This window comes from Physeter macrocephalus, chromosome 11, assembly GCF_002837175.3.
Source record: "Physeter macrocephalus isolate SW-GA chromosome 11, ASM283717v5, whole genome shotgun sequence".
NCBI classification, from domain to species: domain Eukaryota; kingdom Metazoa; phylum Chordata; class Mammalia; order Artiodactyla; family Physeteridae; genus Physeter; species Physeter macrocephalus.
In genome coordinates, this window is record NC_041224.1 from 58385172 (window position 1) to 58400572 (window position 15401).

The window sequence follows — 15401 nt, forward strand, 5'->3', positions numbered from 1 at the left end:
CATGGCCCACGGGCCCAGCCGCTCCGCGGCATGTGGGATCTTCCCGGACCGGGGCACGAACCTGTGTCCCCTATATCGGCAGGCGGACTCTCAACCACTGCGCCACCAGGGAAGCCCAGAAATTATTTTTAATGCTGTGGTTTGAACAACGCATGAAGGAAAACTATGAAACCAGTAACAGTTTAAAGCACTGGGAGCTCAAGCTGTTGTACCACCTAATCCTCTCCACCTGTTAAATCTAGTCACCTTAATTGCTAGACCAGAAGTTTTTTTTTGTCTTTAAAGTTACCCATGTCTTGGGAAGAGTATTCTATAAAGCTGTTCTTGATATCTATCCCTTGTGGCTTCCTTATGGGTAAGAAAGCCTTCCACTAGGAATTTATGGTCTTTTAGAAAATCTTTGGATGTGTCCCAAGGCAGAACACACAGTACCAAATTCTATTCATTGTGAGAAAGTGTTAGAATGACATTCCAGTATATTTAATCCACAAACTAAAATTTATTGGCAATGTTGTCAGATTATCATCTTATTTCTTATAAACACAAACCTGATGACATACTTTTTGAAGACAAATTATCTGAACTACTTGCAAGAATAATAGTGAGAAATGTCATGTTGCAAATAACAAGTTCGAAACCTAATACTTGAGAGGAGTGTCCAGGGACAGGAAGGCTGCAGCAGTCTGAGCCACTGTTCTCTCTACCCTCTTGGTGGCTGAGGAGTCATATCTTTGAGTTTTTCACAAATTGGAAAATTATCACCTCTCACCATCTTCCTCAAGTTAATGGTTTTACCTGTCTCAACAATTCCTTTTAAATTCAACTTTTAGTTTTTAAATGATCTGCAAAAGAAAGTTATTTTTCTATAGAGTGTCTTAGCTATCATTGTCCACAGTCAAGTATTTTTAGAACTTTTAACAAATTCACTTCAGTCAGCATTTATACACAAAGCACTATGCTGGGCACAGAAGGAAACAAAGGTAGGTAAGCGTATATTAGAGGCACAAAGTATGTTCCCAGGCCATGTAACTTTAATAAAAATCAAACTATGAGAAGTTCTGCACTAAATGTTTAAACTCATTGCGGTTGGAGCTTAGGGAAGTTGAGTGATTAATTCTGAGTATGGGGATTGAAGGTGATGAATAGATGACATTTGAACCAATCCAGAGAGAACTTAGACTTTCTATGCCTTAGACTTTGATGCCAATGTGAGGGCATCATTGTTTGGGATGTGGGGGTGGGAGTGATACAAAATAGGAAAAGCTTTTGTTTTTGCTCTGAATCTTTATAACAGATGTATTAGAATTGTTTTCAACAAATGAAAAAAATACTCAAAAATTGTTCCAGCACTTTGACTCTCTTTGGGAGTGGCCAAAGGTTCAAATAATTTGGAAGGTTGGATGGATATCTGTGCTGACTTACAGGAAATATGAGTCAGCTCTTCTCATGTACTCAGCACTGTTGTTACAGCTAGGATATTTGGGAAACACAAAGCTGAACAAATCAGACACCATAAGTCTTTTCTTTTTATTGATTGGCCCAGGCATGTGTCCTGCAAGGGTAGACAACAGGGATGCCCTTTTTTTTTTTAACATCTTTATTGGAGTATAATTGTTTTACAATGGTGTGTTAGTTTTTGCTTTATAACAAAGTGAATCAGCTATACATATACACATATCCCCATGCCCTTCTTATTGTCAAGGCTTAAGGAACCCTGCCAGCAAGGGGAGACACCTGCAATTGTACTTCTGTTTTCTTTATAATCCCTCAGACTAGGAGACAAACACATCTTTAATCTGCACATCTCTTCTACGCTTCAGGATTGTATATTCAATTGCCTCCAGACATCTCACTCCCAAGTGCGCCTGAAACTCAACATTTTCAAAGGTAAACTCACTATTTGACCCCAAACCTGTTTCTCCTATATTCTCTAATTTCTTGAATAGTATTCACTATGCAGTAGTCACAGAAGTCAAAACCTGTGAGTAATCAACTCATCTTTTTTCCGCTTATTCCTTAACAATCATCAAAACCAGTTGATACCACCTCCTTAACATCAAGCATATCCTTCCTCACCTCTCTATCTCCATTCCTACTGGCTCAGTTCAAACCCACATCTATTTTTTTTTTCACTTGAAATTTTGCAGCAGTCAACTAATTGGATTCCCAATCTCCTGTCTTTTCTTCTTTATCCATCCCTCCCTTTGTTGCCAGGCTGATCTTTCTAAAGAAGAAATATCATTTGTTCCAGAGGTAGTTTGAGGTTGCTAGCTTCCTCTTTTCCTTTCTTTCTATTCTTGGTGGAAAAGTTCATCAGTGTCCAGTCTTGATGTTACCGAAGAGAAGCAGGGCATTAGGGCCTATTCCTGGTTCTCCCTGTCCCCTCTCCAGTATGTTGAAGACAGCCTCTCATATGGAACACTTTCAGACTCATGACAGGAGGCTCTTAATGGAGAGAAAGCATTTAAGCCTCTACTGTCCATAAGCACACATGTGCATACAGACAAAGAGATGGATTGGTTAGTTATATCAAGATAGTTGTATTAAGGGCAAAGTTAATCCAGAAGGGAAAAACTCTCGCAACTAGTTTATTCAGGATTTGGAGAATAATAGACTTTTAGTAATAAAGATTTAAATTAGAAACAAAGATCTCCAGAACCACTCCTAAGATCTCCAGAACCACTCCTAGGCCCTTTAATGTCAATATCACTTAACTATCTCCTAGAAACAAGATATCCTTCCTCTACATTCTTGGCTAATAAGCCTGCAAGTTTTCATATTTGATTTTAACTATCTTAACCACATTTGAAATTTAATAAACATCAGCTTATTGATTTAATAGAATTTAGATGTTGTAGTAGTAACTTGCAGTGTTTTAAATTATGCTGAAATGGAAGCAGAAAGAAGTTGAGATGAGGCTCTCTTTTATTTGAATGTATTAGAACTGAAGTGGAAGAAAGGCTTTTAGAGAAGGCACAATAGTACTGGCAAACTCCTTCCAGCATGTGCAATGCTGTCTGGAAGGTAGTGAATCGTAGTGGAGAAAGCAGAACCATAGAATCCTCGGTGTCAGGCTGAGGAGAGGATGTAACAGTACCGCTCATCTTTAACCAATTCTGTGCTAAAAGGGAATGGGGAATTAGTGGAGTTAAAAAAAAAGTTAAGACACATATTCTTCCATTTCAGATTTTCCTGGTGATCACACAGCAGGAGGCTCTGTTTGCCGCAAATATTGTAATACTAGAGGTAATAAAGATGGTTGTCAGTTGCAAAGGAGAATCTCAAGGGTGGAGTTCAGGTAACACTGTAGGGCAGCTGGATAAGGGTAGGACTAAATGGGTTGGATTATAGAGCGATTGAGGTGGGTCAGGCAATTAGAAGTGGATTTAAAATATATCATCTGACCCATGTCGTGATGGCTTTGTGAGAATGATGTTTTCATAAATTGACTTCATGTTTCTATAACCCAGAACATAGGATTTTTGAGCAGGAACCTTAGAGATCATCTAGTGACCATTTCATTTTCCAAAAAGTGAACATTTGCCTACTTGTGATTTGTCCAAGGTCATATACATCCAATAATGGGAGGAGAGCGAGGACTAGAATCCATATCCCCAGATTCCAAGTACTTTGCTTTCTCTATTACATAAATATTAAATCAGTTCTAAGAACTCAGTATTCCAAACTCCCCATGAAGTAAGCTGTATGCATAGGAAAATTATTGAAGATAAAGAAACTGAGGCTCAGAAAGGTGGAGTAAATTTACCAAATCCCATGGCTGGACTAGACCAAAGCCCAGGCCTCACAATCCCTGGGCCAATAGACTTCTACTAAACCATATTGCTTCAGAGTTTAAAAAAAGTGAAATCTTAAATGCCATGTGCCTAGGCATAGAATTCACTCTTTCAACCTACAGGTATTTTACTTTGTGCTGTTACCTGCTAGGCACTCTGCTAGGTGCCATAAAAAAGATTACAAGACTAAAACATTTATTTTGCAAGACTAAAAATTGAACGTTACCTAATTATCAGGGAAATGCACATGCTTTTTGGTGGTTGATAAGCTAGCAGGAAGTAAGTCTTAATATTCTACAGCATTAGAAATGTTTTCACTTTCACCAAAGGATTGGTTTCAAAGTCTCTACTGTATTACTCTCTACTGTATTTTTGTATTAAAAAATCTGACAAGGACTTCCCTGGTGGCGCAGTGGTTAAGAATCCGCCTGCCAATGCAGGGGACATGGGTTCGAGCCCTGGTCCGGGAAGATCCCACATGCCGCGGAGCAACTAAGCCCGTGCGCCACAACTACTGAGCCTGCGAGCCACAACTACTGAGCCCACGTGCCACAACTCCTGAAACCCGCACACCTAGAGCCCGTACTCCGAAACAAAGAGAAACCACCACAGTGAGAAGCCCGCGCACCACAAAGAAGAGTAGCCCCCGCTCACTGAAACTAGAGAAAGCCTGCGTGCAGCAACGAAGACCCAATGCAGCCAAAAATAAATAAATAAATTTATTAAAAGAAAAAAATATCTGACAATACCAAGGGTTATCGAGGCTGTAGGAAAAGTGCAGCTCTCATGCTCTGCTGGTGGGAATGTCAAATGGCCTAACCCCTTTGGAAAGCAGTTTGACAATATTTAGTAAAATTTAAAATGCTTATACCCTACAATCCAGCTTCCATTTCTGGGTATATACTCTAAAGCAGTTTTTTTCAAACTGTGATTCATGATCCATTAGTGGATTGTGAAATCATTTTAAGGGTTACAATGAACATTTTTTTTACAGATGAAATAGAATAGAAATATCAGGGTAAGGATTGTTTGGTGAATTTTTGTGCACCACCTAGATTCTCCCTCTCCAGGACTGAAACATTAACTTCAGCTGCTAAGAGTGTTGGCAGCCAACAGCTTGTAGCTGAGTCCCTCTCCAGGACTCTCTCCAGGAAGAGAGCTACTTGCCCAAGGTCACACTTTCTTCCTGGGTGCAGCTGTATTCACTAACTGATCTATGCATGTGTCTAAAGGCCTGATCCCCTTGCCCTAATTCAAAATTACTCTGAATAATCACTGCAGTCAGTGCGGGATCAGCTGAGGCCTTTGTTGTCACTTCATTAGAGCCCCAAACTACCTCTGCCCACATTCCTGCTTCTTTACTCCCCAACAGGTGCTGATACCAGGACACTCCCTCATAAACGTCTTGTACACAAATTTCTGTTTCAGATCTACTTCCCAAGCAACTCAGCCTGTGATGATATATGCATATATGCATGTACAGGATCTTAATGTAAAATTATTTCTCACCATGCATACTGGCCATAAAAGCTTAAAAACTCCTGCACTTAGGGAAATTCTTGTACATATGCACCAGGAGACACTATGAGGATGTTTGCTGGGGTATTATTCATATTAATGATGACAAAAACTAAATGTCCATAGTCATGCAATGGAATATTGTACAATAATTAAAATTAGTGAAATCTCAGATGTGGAAAACAAACTTATGGTTACCAGGGAGGAAGGGATAAATTGGGAGATTGGGATTGACATATGCACACTACTATATATAAAATAGATAACTAATAAAGACCCACTGTATAGCACAGGAAGCTCTTCTCAATACTCTGTAATGACGTATATGGAAAAAGAGTCTAAAAAAAGAGTATAACTGATTCACTTTGCTGTACGGCAGAAACTAACACAATGTTGTAAAATCAACTATACTACAATAAAAATTTTTTTAAAAATAGTCGATCTAAGAAAAAAAATTAGTGAAATCTACTGGCATCTATCAACAAGGACAAATCTCTAAAATAAAGGGATACTTACCACCTTTAGGATAGTGCCTACCTCTGGAGAAGGAGTGTGGGAAATGAGATGAAATTGGGACTTCAACTGGGGCATTGTATTGTTTTTTAAAGAAGCGTCTAAACAAATATGGCAAAATGATAGCATTTATTAAATTTATGTTAGTACTTGGGTTTTTTTCAGTTTTCTGAATGTTTAAAATATTTTAAAATTGAATTTTGTTCAATGAATTAATACTGCAGAAAATCTACATTTATAAAAAAGCATTTTAACTTTTATTATCAGGAAGTAACGAAAGGACAGCTAACAAGGTCACTTCCTCTTACACAAGAAATTTGGTCAAAATTTAATGGCTCATGGAGTCCAGATATTCCAGTTATAACTGTTTGGCTGGTTTATTGTACATCATTTATGTTTTTCCCCTATTTTCATTACTACTAAGTTGCATGTAATAAAACAATACTGAAATCTTTTAGCAGTTCATCAATATGTGTGTTGTACTCTGTGAAGCCAAAAGAGGGTATTAAAAAAAAATAAGCAGGGATATGTAGTTGACTATATAAATAAGATCATTCTGGTTTAACAGTAGCTTCACATTAGTGGTGATAGGTTTAAAGGAGAGAGGATGAGAAAGGACAATAGAAATATTATTACCATTACATTCCTGTGTCTTCACAACATCACCTTTGTATCATATAGGGCACCTAGAGTGCAAATGAAACTGGCCAAGTTGCTTTAGAAGGAGGAATTCAGTAAAGGTTAGTGTTACTATCCAAAAGCATATATAACAGATCTAAGGAAGAAACTAAAAAAAGTAAGCAGAATAAAAGTGTGGTCAGTAGTGAAACTATAAATTAGGGTAAGAAGGGGTTGTGGCTTTGGGAGAGTCTCTGCTGGATTGTTTACTCGACCCTTCGTTTTACTTACTTAGGTTTGTTTTTCTTTTTCCATAGAACATGTGCAAAATTCAACACTTTGCCTATGGAGATTTAATATGATTTACAAAATCTAATGCAGAAGCTTTATTAATACTCAACTAATGCATATATTTAAGGAAAAGCAAAATTTTAGAATATTAGTAAGTCCTACGTATAAAAGCAATCAGTTTAAAACAATCTTCATACCTTGATATGAGAACACAGTGAGTCTATTGATAAGGAGCTACAGTAATGCAAAATAACTCTAAATGATGATACGTAGGGGTTTCCAAAGCAGCAAGGAAGTTGAAACAAGCACATCTGGGCGTTAGAGTCTATTAGAAATAGTTGCTGATGAAAGTTTGGGGAAGAATTACTAATGCCCACCTCAGTCCTCAGAACTGAGAATTCCAAAGAATTTGAGTAACTGGACCTGAAGCCAATTTGGATACATAAGAATATCACCTAGACTGGACACATCTATGCTGCTAACTAAAGTGGGTCAGAAAATATCTTCCAAAATAATTTGTTCTTGTCACTATTACTGCTTTGAATTGTGAGAAAAAGATTTATAGCTTGAGTAAGTGCACTGTTTATGAAACAAGGTTTGTTCCAGATGTTAAACAAGTGTAGAGTGAGATCTGTCTACTAGATCTGGAACTAGAATAGGAAAGAAACTTGCAATGTATGTTTTCTTTGTGAAAAAACTGTGCCTTTGGACCATGGTTATTAGCTTATAGCTCCAGGGAAGCTTCATATTCAGGGCCTTAGAAACCTCACTCAATGGTTTTCTTTTTGACCTAGTTAAATTTCTTGGAATAGGAAGTTATGATGCTAATTTTTTCAGAACTGTGCAGATGCCTCCGAGAAACTTTTGTAAGGTCCTTCAAAAACTGTAACTTTAGTATAATCTATAAAAATTTTGAAACACTGGATTGATACCTGAAACTAATATAGTACTGTAAATCAACTATATCTCAATAAAAAACGTTTTTAATTAAAAAAATTTGTCAATTTTGAGGGAACAGGGAAAGGAATTCTTGGTAGGATGAAGACTAGAGTAGAAGACCTGTAAGGACTGTCTATTTGTTTGGTCTTATTCACAACTGAGAACTATTAAAATATTAGCAAATCCTAGTCCAGATTTGGGGACAGAGCGGGAAACCCCTGAGCTTTTATTTTCAATTAACCATCTCCCTTCCACTCCAAGTACAACCCAAACTACATCTTAGTCATTCTCTCCTTCTGAGTATGTTATGACCAAGGCTATAATTATTTGAAGGACTTCTCAGATCTTTCATCATTCATGTTGTGAATATGTGTTGTCCCAGTTCTTCATTACATGGCTTATAACAACCTATGTATTCGGGCAGAATAATTGTTAATTATCATCATTATTAAAAACATTCAGACGTCTCTACATATCTACACAGGTAGGGATTTACAAAAGAAATTCCGCAGACATATTTTCTTTCTTCCATCAACCAAAAATAACCTCAACACAAGACAATTATTTTATTTATTTATTTATTTTTATTTTTTATTTTTTATTTTTTCAGCCGAGCGGCGCGACAAGCGGGATCTTAGTTCCCCAGCCAGAGGCGCCCCCTGCAGTGGAAGCGCAGAGTCTTAACTACTGGACCGCCCAGGAAGTCCCAGACAGCTATTTTATATGATAAATTTTTGGTCTTCCACTTTTATCGCTAAACCCCATCTCAAACCCTGAAACCTCAAAAGGAATCACACAAGACTACATACCTTATGGGTACTCAATAAATGATGATCAACTGTTGTTATTGCATTAGTCTTTGTAATTCTCATAAAGATGACAGTCATTTATTTAGACCATCATTTGTCCTTAATCCAGTTTTATGCTAAACTTTAGAGTCTCTGCAGAAGCCGCCTTAATCATTAGTGAAAACAGGGCTCATTCAAGGTAGAAGCTCAGAGAATTTAGAATTTTTTGCTTTAAAAATCAGTTAACGGGGACTTCCCTGGTGGTCCAGTGGCAGGGGACTGCTTGCCGTGCTTCCACGGCAGGGGGCACAGGTTCGATCCGTGGTCGGGGAGCTAAGATCCCCTCATTGCTGTGCAGTGCGGCGGTGGGGGGATGGGGGAGGTGAAATCAGTTACCTACTTTAAGACCTTCACATGAAAAGTTACATGGAGTACTCTTTCCCATGATCTCTTTTTTTTTACATGGAGTACTCTTTCCCATGATCTCTTTTTTTTTTTTTTCCTGTCCTCTTGGGTTTACAACAGACACAGCTATGTTACAACCACAGGGGCAAAGTTTTGCAACAGAATGGCCTTGAAATAGAATACTGCCCAGTTGAAAACTTAGGCAATCGTAATGGAATAAACGAAACGAATTGGTGACTGCTAGGCTTCATGTGTTTCTTCTTATAAGGAAAGCTATCACCTTTCTGGGAGAATGTTATTCTTTAACTGACCTTGTGCCTTGTCTGTATCAAAGAGTTCTCAGTTGCTGTAACATACAGTCATAGTGCTGCAACCAAGAAATAACTCTATTATCTACAAGAGCTGCTTTAGTCAGTAAAATACAGCTTCTGAAAATAAGTAAGTGCTACTACTTGATCACTACCATAGTGTTTCTCATTTCTCTTTAAAATGGTAAAAATTACTGAGGGCACATAAACCCTTTAAAAAATTTACTGTAAATGTCTACATACTTGAGCTGCATCAGCAAGTGAATTAAACAGCTGCAGTAGTACTCTGAAACCAAAGCTTGTTTCTCAAAAATGTGTTAATCTCTTTTTGGTTTTGTTTTGTTTTGTTTTGTTTTGGGGTTTTTTTTGCAAGAGACCTCATTACTCTGGCCACAGATGACTTGCTTGAGTTTCAGAGTTTTCTTTTTTCAATTTTGATTCTGATATGAAATTGAAATGATAAATAAGCAACATATGGGCCACTCTGATAGAATGAAAATTCTCCTTAGGCTGCACGTGGCTCATGATAACCGTATAATATGCTGTCATGCTGTCATTAGAACTGCTGATCTGACTTTCTCAAAATGTTTTGTAAACATGGGTTATCCATTCAAAGCCAGCCTAATGAGAGTAATTCTTCCACAATTTTCTCCACTTCTAACATATAAGATCATTTTTCATGTGGAAACTTGAAGAAAGTTAAAAAAAACTTTTTTTCAGTAGCTGTGGGTAAATTGCCAGGGTTCTTATAAATGTCACAAGCCAGTGGCAAACAGTTCAGTAATATGGTTTTCCTAACCACACAAAAGTATGTTCAGCCAGTTAATGGTGTCATGATCTACCTAATGGCTTTAATTGTATGACTGGGAGCACTATTTTATGATAATTAGGTGATAGCAAAGTCTCAGAAAAAGCATGATTCCAGGGCAATATAAGATTCCAGTTTCCTTTGGTCCTTTTATTTATTTATTTTCCTGTAGAAGTTTCTTGGGTTAATAACTGGTTGGAATAACTTACTTTAGTTGACCTTGGGGTTGGTTGAATTGCTCTAGGAATTAGGATTTTTATTAAGTAGTTTAATAGAAACTCATACACTATATAAGCTGTTATCAACACACTTAAATCCTTCCTAATGTAGCACTTGAACCTGTGAGATGTTGCGTGAAATTGTCTTCTCTTAAACTGTTTCGTAATTAATTAGTGAAAAGTCATTGTTCACCTGTGTAACAGAACGAACACGATGGCTTAATTTTGACCTGAAAAATGAAGAATTTCTTAGATTTGTGGCAGTGCCTACATGGCACAACAAAAAGTGGAGATTTGGTATGCACTCAGTTGCAGTTATTTTGAGAAATGGGGAAAACTAGTCGGGACAGTGTGGTATAAATTATCTAGTTTGGGTTAGACCCTTTGGGTTTGACGCCTTACATTAAAAAAAAAATATATATATATATATATATATATATCATTGCTCAAAGAATGTGGCAACATGTTCCATGTTGCTGATGATTCCTGTCAGAAAAAGAAAGCAAGAGAAGCAGCTATTATAGTCTTCAGCAAGAGTAAGCAAGCATATTTCTCTTACATGCATTGCAAAGCAAATGTAGTCATTTAATTTGCACGGAAGAATAAACCATCACACACTATGATTTCCATATTGCTTCTCATGGATTGAGGGAAAATTTTATTTGTAACTTTATCTTCATTTCAAAGTCCATTGATATAAAGGGGCTGGAATTCAACTCTTTTAGAAGTTAACTATGATTCTTTAGCTAAAAGTTTCTTGGCTTGGCCTTAGATTTATGGTTCAGATTATTCTTGGGCTGCTGGCTTGGTTCAGAAAACCAAGCACCCTGTACAACTCTGAATTAGAAATCTCAAAAAAAAATTCCTACTTTCTTAATTATACTGTATTTTATAAGAAGATTACTTGTTCTAAAATTAGCCCTCTGATGATGGCAAAACAGCTGGATGCAAAGTGAAAAATTCAAGGACTCATCTTGCAGTTTCAGACATACAATTTCAACCACCAGTTTGATCTTAACCTCCATATGTTTTGCAGTTGTATAAAATACACAAGACTATGGTACATTGAAGTATATTTAAGTCTGGTGTGTATTGGTGTTTATTTCCTGCTATGTGTTAGCAATCTAAAAATAGAAATACTGTTCACTTTTTAATAAGGTTTTGTACATAATCTTACAAGGGTTTTCGGAATGAGAACTGAACTTGCTTTTTCATGAGCAAAGTTTGCCCTTGGCCAACAGAGGCTCTCAGAGACCCTGTTAAAGTTTTACTCAATCTGACAATCTTTGTCTTAAAAAAAAAAAAAAGAGTTATTTAACATACAGTAAAAATAAGTTTTGGCAAATGCATAGTGTTAAAACTACCACTACAATCAAGATGTGGAATGTAACCCCCCAAAATTCCCTTGTGCTACCCTGTTGTGATCAGAGCCTCACCCCACCCTTAACCCTAGGCAACCACTAATCTGTTCTCTCTTCCTATAGTTTTGCCTTTTCAAGAATGTCATATAAATGGAATCATGTAATATGTACTCTTTTGAGTCTGACTTCTTTCGCTAAGCAAAATGCTTTTGAGATTCATCCATGTTCTTGTGTGTGTCAAGAGTTTATTCCTTTTTTATTGCTGAAGAGTGTTCCATTTTATGGATGTACTTCAGTTTATCCATTCCCCAGTTGATGGATATCTGGACTGTTTCTAATTTTTGGTTATTACATGTGAAGCTACTGTAAACATCTGTGTTTAGGTTTTTGAATGAACTTTAATTTCACTCTGGTAAATATCAGGGAGTGATATTGCTGCCTTTGTGGTATTCTATATTTAGCTTTATAAAAAACTGCCAAATTGTTTTCCAGAGTGGCTGTACCATTGTGCATTGGCCCACAACAATGTCTGAGAATGCATGAAAGAATTCAGTTGCTCCCTGTTCTCACCAGCTCTTGGTATTATAAGATTGTTTCATTTTAATTATTCTAACAGGTGTTTGGAAGTATCTCATTATGGTTTTAATTTATATTTCCCTAGTGACAAATGATTTTGAACAGCTTTTCATTGCTTATTTGCCATCCATGCCTCTTCTTTGGTGAAGTAAATATTTTTATTGGGCTTGTTTATTTTTTCTTATTATTGAATGTTGAGAGTTCTTTATATATTCTAGACACACATCATTTGTCAGATATGTGATTTGCAAATATTTTCTTCCTGTATATGACTCATCTTTTCATTCTCTCAATTGTGTCTTTTCATTCTCTTAACAAAAAATTTTCATTTTGATGAAGTCCAAATGATCAATTTTTCTTCTATGGATCTTGTTTTTGATGTTGTATCTAATTACTCTTTGCCTAACCCAAGGTCACAAATATTTTTTCCTACTATTTTCTTCTAAAAGCTTTATTTAGGTCTATGATCCATTTTGAGTTCATTTTTTATATCAATCTTTATCTTTTAATTGGAGCATTTAATCCTTTTATATTTAATGAAATTACTAATATATTTGAATTTGTACCTTGTTTTGTGCTTTCCACTTATTCTTCTGGTTCTATTTTTATTTGGTTTTTCACCTTTTTGAATTATTTTTTCTCATTTCAAATTTTCCCCCTCTGCTAGTTTGGATTTTTTGTTCAGTTTGTTTTGTTTGTTTGTTTGTTTTTCATGACTAGTCAACAGTGCTATTTAAAGTGTGACCATCAGTATCAAGCTGGGGGCTTGTTAGAAATGTAAATTCTTGGGCCCACCTCAACCTGAATCAGACTTGTGTTTTAACAAGCCCTTCAGATTATTCTGATGCATGCTAAAATTTCAGATGCACTGAAATTAAAACATACATACTTATCAAGGTTTACCGTTCTCCCAGGCAGCAAGCACTTTTACATACTTTAATTCCATATACTCCCCTCCAAGTTTTATGTTACTATTGTATTTTAAATCTTTTTTTAACCCCAGAAAACATTATTCTTGTTCTATACAATCAAGATTTGTTTAGCCTTACCCATTTTTACCACTTTCTTTGCTGTTCATTCATTCTTATTTTTTAAACCTTTCACCTGAGATCACTTTCTCTCTTAATTAAGTACATTCTTTAGAATTTCCTTTTATGAACATCATGGAAGCAAACTCACTTAGCTTGTCTAAAAATGTCTTTTTTTTTTCCACCTTCTTTTTTGAAAGATATTCTTTTGGGGGGCAGATTTCTAAGTTGGCAGTTATTTTTTTCTCCTGAAGGGATTTAGAAGTCTGCTTCTAAGATGGTCTCTTTGTCTTTGATATTCTGCTGTTTCACTATGTTGTGTTAAAGTGAAAATTATTTTTTGTTTTGTTTTTAATTCTGCTTGGAATTTAGTTGGCTTCTTAAATCTGTGTTTTGAAACAGATTGGTCCTAGAAAATTCTTAGCTATTGTCTCTTCAAATATTGCCTCTGCACCATTTTCTCTTTCCTTTCTTTCCAGAACTCCACAATTAAACGGATGTATGTCAGAATGTCTTATTTATCCTCCATATCTATTAACTACTCTCTCAAGTTTCCTTTCTTCTGTTTCTCTTTGGTGTGTGCTAGATAATTTCTATCATCATAGTCATATCCTTCAGTTTATTAATTTTCTCTTCACTTGTGTCTAATTGGCTGTTAAACCTGTCCATTGTGTTATTGATTTTGGTTACTGTGTTTTTCATTTCTAGAAATTCTATTTTTGAAAAATCTACTAGGCTATATTCTATATTTCTTATTTTGAATAGGTGTTTTCCACTTCCTTATTTCTTCAAAAAATAAAACATAGTTATTTTACCTTCTTTGTTTCATAATTCAAATACCTGAATTCTTTGTGAGAGTTTTCTGTTGTTTCTCTTGGATATTGTTTCTGCTGGTCCTCACTCAATAGTAACTTAAGTCTTGGGGTGCTTAGTGTTTGTTACTGTAAGCTGCTCATTTTCCTTAGAAAATCATTTGTGTATTATTGAAGTACTTTCCTCCAGAGAAGATTTGCATTTGTTTTTTTCATACACCGGGGCCTATTCAACTTATAGTGATGGGTTTTCTTGGACCTATTTTGGCTATATCATGAGGTTACAATCTTTCAGGGACAGAATTTTTTGGTCTTTGGTTTTGCTTAGCACCACAGGAATTTTCCTTTCAGTCATCTGAGGATGATTGGGTATGTAGGTTTTTTTTCATCCCTACCTAAAGGGTCCAAGCTTTATTGGGAGAGAGGTATCCTATAGCATTCTTCAAGGCCTAGGCTTTATCTTCTGTCCCACTCCCCCACTCCACACCCCACTAAAGCCAAAGCTGAAGTTCACCAGCTTGAGCAAATGCCTTTAGGACAAAAGTGATCTCAGGACAGGATTGAGCAACTCCAGGGGCATCATTTCGGTGAATAGGATGCAAATGGTGCCTCCTGGTGTTCTACACCTGGACAATGTTGTCCATATACCTGTCTGGTTTCCTACTTCACTTCTCTTTGAGTTTATAATTCCTAGCTTTCTAGTCCATGTTTCAGTGCTTTTAAGAGGTTTAGGATCTTTTTTTTTTTTAATTCAGCTTTTTAAATTGTTTCCAGGGAATTCCCTCGTGGTCCAATGGTTAGGACTTGACTCTTTCACTGCTGGGGCCCGGGTTCAATCCCTGGTCTGGGAACTAAGATCCCGCAAGCTGTGTGGCATGGCCAAAAAAAAAAAAAAAAATGTTTCCACTATGAAAGGCAGCCTGAATGTCTAGCCTGCCATATGCCTGGAAATATAACTCTCAGAACTCAACTTTATGTACTCTACAATTCATAGAAATATCTGATAGCCTAATTTGTTCAAATAATAATTACCCCCCCCCCTTTTTTTTTCTGGCACCAAAGCTTTATTTAGGAACAGTTCATTGGAATTATAAAGAATCCATAGTCCCTGGTACTTAACTATTCCCTCATGAATATTACTAATAAATGTATTGGATTTACATTGAAATACAAAAGTAGCTCCAAGGTTTAAGAGTGACCACAATTTTAAAAAAAATATTTCTCAGAAAATGAGTACATTAAACTGGAATCATGTGTGTCAGTTGCATAGAAAGTGTGGCGTCTCCATAGTTACATTAAACACAATGAGTACAAAGGGGAAATGTCTTCTGGTGTTGATAAGCTAAAAGGAAGTGAGTCTTGTACTAGATTATAGGGAATGTTTTTAAGCTTTCGCTCAAGAATAGAAGGTTTCAGGTCCTCCT